This window comes from Ursus americanus, chromosome 21 (genome assembly GCF_024610735.1).
Source record: "Ursus americanus isolate L20-20 chromosome 21, mUrsAme1.1.p, whole genome shotgun sequence".
NCBI classification, from domain to species: domain Eukaryota; kingdom Metazoa; phylum Chordata; class Mammalia; order Carnivora; family Ursidae; genus Ursus; species Ursus americanus.
The window spans coordinates 40,682,239-40,687,892 of record NC_142147.1 but is presented as its reverse complement, the minus strand read 5'-3'; the positions used below and the strand labels follow the sequence as shown (position 1 = coordinate 40,687,892).

General features: G+C 60.3%; 1 long non-coding RNA gene across 1 annotated transcript; it reads right to left on the bottom strand.

Annotated features, from left to right (window-relative positions):
* Positions 1-616: 616 nt before the first annotated feature.
* LOC148108250 (uncharacterized) lies at positions 617-4,506 on the bottom strand. The gene is made up of 3 exons (XR_015720855.1): positions 4,321-4,506; positions 3,929-4,061; positions 617-1,980 (listed from the first exon to the last, which is right to left on the bottom strand). It is a non-coding gene; the product is annotated as an uncharacterized LOC148108250 (long non-coding RNA).
* Positions 4,507-5,654: the final 1,148 nt, after the last annotated feature.

The window sequence follows — 5,654 nt, the reverse complement described above, 5'->3', positions numbered from 1 at the left end:
AGATCCCGGACTAGAGTGAGGTCATGCCTATCTGATCACCCCAAACTGTCCCTCCAGCAGTGACAGCTGCCATCCTGCCATGTCCATGTCCACGTCCATCTGTGGACCCATGTGGCCCCCCAGGGCTCCCGCTGCCTGACCTCCACCCAGGCGGTGAAGGGGGGGGCGTCCTGGCGTCCTCCTGGCTGGGCCTTGGAACTGCCGATGGGTCCCCCCGGAAGTTGTGCTGGTGGGGGCCTCCAGAGATCCACGTGGCAGCCCCAGACACCCCTGCACAGCCAGCATAGCTCTCAGAGCCGGCAGGCATGAGGATGGCCCTCGAACGGGTCTCCAGGCCTGTGGCGCAGACCCTTCTGGTTGCAGGTGGCACGGCCAGCAGGTGGCACTCAGGTGCCCGCCTCCAAGGCGAAGCCCTCCGAGCAGAAGCAGCCCCGCTGCACGCTGGCAGGTGCACGGTGCGAGGAGTTCGGGCACAGGGGTCGGGGCAGGGGGGGCCCAGAAGCCATAGTAGCTGTTGGCTGGACATGCTACACCTGCAGGGAGGGGCAGGTAGACCCAGGGCCACCCCTGAAAACCCTCAGTTCCTCAACCAGAGTCAGAAAAACCTGGGAACGGCTGCAGGTTGGGGAGGAAGGCAGGGATGCGTGCTTTGTTTCTGGTTAACGCTTTCCCTCCATGTGGTTTATTAACATCGTGTCCACAGGCAATTTAAAAATGGCAGCCCATGATGAGCAACTAGGACACCTCAAGATCAAGTGCAGGGAGATGGAGTCAGAGAGAGGCTGAAAGGAGCCCTGATTCTGGCTTGAGGTTTGGGTCACCATCCCAGGGAGCAGGGCTCAGGGTCTCCCTGGGGACGAGGGGTTCCAGTCAGTTGGGGAAAGTAGCATCCTAGCCGCCCAGGGGGTGAGGTCCTCGTCAGAAGGTGAGGGGGTACCCACGGTATCCCAGGCTGGCTCACCACTCAGGCAGGTGGATGCCATGCAGGGTGCAGAGCTGGACACGGGCCCAGGCCCCACTGGCGGAGGTCGAAGAGGCAGCCTGTGTTTAGGCCATGGCGTCCTTGCACCGGTGACACTTGGCGAAGGGCTGGACCAGTTGACCAGAAGTCCCCAGAGCTGCTCCACGTGGGGCCTCTCCTGGAGGGGCTCGGGGGCCCCCAGTGTCCCGCCGGCAGCCAGGGGGGACCATGAGGACTCAGCACAGTGTCTCTGGGCCTCTCGGGTTAGGCTTTCCAAGGATGGGAAAGGACAACCAGTCCAGTGGACAGGGAGGCAGGGAACAACACAAGAAATCACAGAGTCGCCCAGAGGTGCTGTTAAAACAGACGGCCATCAGTAGACTACAGGCTTCAAGCAGAGCAACATGTACCTGGCTGGGGCCTAGGAAAAGAATCTGGAAGTGTCTGCCACACCACACTTTGGATCATGGGAAGGGGTTGGGGGGACTCAGGAGTACAGGAGTGTTTCTGTCCATTAACAACAGGCACACAGATGAGTTCCCGCCCTGCTCGGTGACGTTTGCTCCCTGATGGACTGTAGCATCAGCCGCGGGGCCAAGTGGAGGATGCGGCCCCAGGGAGACACAGATCACTGACACAGCCGCGTACTCACCGACCGGAGCTGATTTTGCTGTGGCCCCTGCGGATCCTGCAGGTGCCAGCCACCACCTCCCTACAGGACAGACACAGTCTGTCCCTGGTCATCTCAGGTGGCACAAGCAGCCACCGCCATCCCCACCAGCCTTGCTCTTCTTCTCCAGGGTAACAGGGGCCTCGATGTCATCACCGGGGTCACCGCTGAAGTTCCTGCAGAGACCCCGGGTGTGGCCCTCCTAGGGCTGCGGCGGGGTGAGGGTGGTGCTGAGCCATTGGCCCCAGCGGCCCGCAGCCGGAGCAGAGGCTGTTCCGTATACAAGCCTGCCCCCCATCCAAGCTTACAGCGGGGCGGGGTGGGGGGGATTTACCGCTTCGCCGTCCACCTAAGGAGCAGAGGAAAGGAAGGTTCAGGAGAGCAGGACCGTGTATGTTGGGTCCAGTGCTGCCTGGCACAGAGTGGGTGTTCAAATGTTCAGGTACATGTGACACAATCTTAAGTGAAGGGGCAAAGACAAAACCATCATAGTGACATTTCTCGTTTTGTCCTGCTTAGCACTCTTTCTCCTTTCTGTGGATTTCCTCGGGGAGCCAGTCCTCCAATCTTCCTCCGAGCACTTCACAGGAAGTTAACCCCACCCTCGCTTCCGGCACCTGACCCAGGCCCGGAAATCGGCTCATCCACGTGACTGCGTCAGAGATGGTCACATGACTCAGGCTGGGCCAATGAGGGGCAGCCCTGGGACCTTTCAGAATGAGGTGCTCTGTCCAGTGGCGTTGGCTAAAGTAGCCGCCGTGTTTGTGGGGCAGCATGTGCCTGAAGAGGAAGTTACCTCAGAGGAAAGTAGAGCCCAGAAATGGGTACAGATTCTGGACACTGTTTGAGCGCCTGGATCCAGCTATGCCTGAAGCTAGAGACCTGTAGACTTTTTTTTTCAGCTACTAAACCAATAAATGCCTTTCTTTCTTAAGCTGGTTGGAGAGGTGTTTCCGTTATTTTAAACTGAATGTTCTGATGGATAGAGACAGAAAAGTGAGTATAATCAGAATAGAGGAAACATGAGGAAACATTGGAGGGAACACAATGTTTCCCCGAGGGTCTGGGATTCCTCGAACTCACATGTCCCCCAAAGTGGCGTGCTTACCTGAGCCATGCCTGCTCTGTCCCCCTGGAGGTGGACCCGGTTCTTATTAAGCTGGATAGTATCTACTTGAGGGATGAGCATGATGGGGTGTTGGACCTGTTCCTTTCCCCCACTTCTACCCTGAAACAGGGCAACAAGCCAGAGGAGCCACAGGACTCAGCAAAGACGGATACAACAGGTGCCTGAGAACTCAACAGTCCTGCCATTGAAGGTGGTGATGGACAAGTGCTCAGATGCCAGAGGGGAGCGGGGGGGGGGGACACCCAAAGATGCCCCTCCCAGTCCCACACTTCTGCCCAGGCCCCCTGGAGGAGGGGGAGCAGCGCAGGGTGTAGGGGGTGGGGGCAGAATTGCTTCCCAGCCCAGGAGGCCTCCCCAGCCAGGTGGGGCCTGCCCCTGCCTCCCATGGGGCAGCTGCACTGGCAGGGGCACATGGTCGGTGACATCGAGCCCGAGCCCGTGTCACACTGGCAGCCTCCTGGCCCAGAGTCTGGCAGCTGTCAGGCAGGGCAAGCCAGCTCTGGAGGAACCCAAGTCATTTGTCACAAGCGTGTGTATTCATCACCCCAAGATCAAATTCTGTTGCCTGCTACGTCCCCAGTGCCTGGCACAGGGCAAACCTTGATGAATCATTGTTGGAAGAGTTAATGAACGTATCCAAGCCCCTCTCTGCAGCATTTGTTCAACTCTGACTGAGCATCTACTATCCACCCGGTCCCAGCCCCTGCCCGAGCTTACCCGTCCCCTCCCGGAAGCTGAGCCTCCATCATCATCTTTACCCCATGGGCATCCACCTTGATCAACCGCGCCCCAGTCACACTGACTGTGGGGCTTAGGTACCCACTGTCCACGCGCACTGTAAAGACTGGCCCCCCGGGTCCCCTCAACAGGTGCAGGACCCAGCACATAGCAGCAGGACCGCTGGGCGGTGAGGGCTGCACCCTCAAAGGTGCCATGATGGGGGTCACCTGGCACCTGCCTCTTGGGACCCCGCACCGGGCTCCAGCGAGCAGGAGGCACGGCGTTCGCCCACTGCGAGCTTGGGGGCTACAGTGACATGGCCGTCCCACTTCCTTGCACTCAAACAGCTCACGGCAGAGGGCGCTCAGCTCTCGAGCCCCTAGGGGCAGGACGTGGCCCTGCTGGGGGCAGCCACAGAAGGCCCGGGACCCCAAGCCCCACCACTGACCAGACGGCTGGTGTCCCTCACGCCGCCCTCACGACACGGGCTGCGGCAGGCCAGAGGCACCTCCTCACATGGGCAGCTTGCCTCACACAAACCAGCACGTGTCTCCCCATGGCGTTCGCAGGACACGATTGTTCTGGAGCAAGGAGAGATAGAAAGAAATCAGCACCAAGCACTGGACAATCCCTCACCCTCAGGGTCATGACCCTTCAGAGCCCCACTACTGTGTTTTCCTCAGAACCACCCCCAACACACACACACACACAGTAGGGTTGTGTCCTCTCAGACCCCAAAGCAGGGACAGGCGTTTCTGTGCAGTTCACAGCCTGTGCCACTGTACACCGCGGTCTTGGCACAGGTCCCACCCTCCTCTTTGCTATCTCCCTCCAGCTCACCGCCGAAGCTGGGACAACACCAGGTGCCCACAGAGATGTCAATAGTTTGACAAGCTCAAGCCAAGGCGGCCAGAGCCTGACAGCCAGGCTCTCATTGGCTGCATGCAGCTCCTCCACACAGCTGTCCACCAATGGGCCCACAGGGAGGGTCCAGGCCCAGGCTGCAAAGGGATCCGTGAGCTCTGAGAGCTGTGCACAGGCCTTGGGGCCTGCATACCTGGCCCTCCTGTGGGCCGGGCCGCTGGTCCATTCTGAGCGGCAGGGCCCCGCCTCCTGCCAGCTGCCCGGAGCAGCCCAGGCTCCAGCTGGCATGTTCCCAGGGGCGTCAGAGCCTCGGGCCCACACATGCCCCAGTGACAGTGACCTCCGCTTCCAGGTGCGTGTCCTGGATCCACAGTTCAAGGCCCGTGTCCATGGCCAAGTGGGCGCCTGAGTACCGGGTGTGGACGGCCAGCCCAGCCTCGGGGAGGCAGGCGGCAGAGGAAGCAGTGCCTTATTCAGCTGTGGGGACAGGATGCAGCACTGGGGTCGGGGGCCCCCGCAGGTTCAATTCTGGGGGAGGTGGAGACTCTCAGTGGGAGGCACTTCGGAGAGAAACCCGTGTGTCAGGAAGAAGGCGGTGAGGCTCGGGTAATGCGTGACAATCTGGAGAGGGAAAGGGGAAGCAGGTGGGCATCTACAGCAGAAAACACGAAAGCGCTGCCCGAGGTGGTGGGTGAAGATGGGAGAGGAGGAGGGTGGGCAGAGTCCTGGGCACCCAGTGTTTGGGGTGGGGGCAGCTGGACAGGTGGGAGGAAAACCAGGAGCATGGGGTCCTGGAAGCAGGGAGAAAGTGCTTCACGGAGGAGGGAAGGGGTGGGGTGTCTAAAGCCATGGATCGGGCCACTGGACCGGGGGAACCTCATTCCAGAGTGGTTTGGGTGGCACGAGCTTGAAGGGGGACAAAAGCCTGACCAGAGGGGTTCACAAGAATGAAAAGGGAGGGATTGGAGGCAGTGAGCACAGACAGCTCCGTGGTGGCTTTGCTGTACAGGGTTCCTGAGAAAGTGACAATAGTTGGAGGGGCTGAGGGATTGGGCATCGGGGTCTGCAAAGCCTGGCTGCCACAGACTGTGGGCTCCGCAGAGTTGTGGCCGGGCGGGGGCACCCAAGAGTTTGTATTTCACGCGAGTTCCCGGGTGCTGCCAGTGCTGCGCTCGGGGGCCCCACTTTGAGAATCACTGCTTCAGAGGAGAGAGAAAAGGTAGAGTCCCCGAGTGAGACCCAGGAGCGGACCGAGCATAGGGGTGAGGCTGAGCCAGGGGCACAGGCCACCATCCCCACAGCTGCCAGGA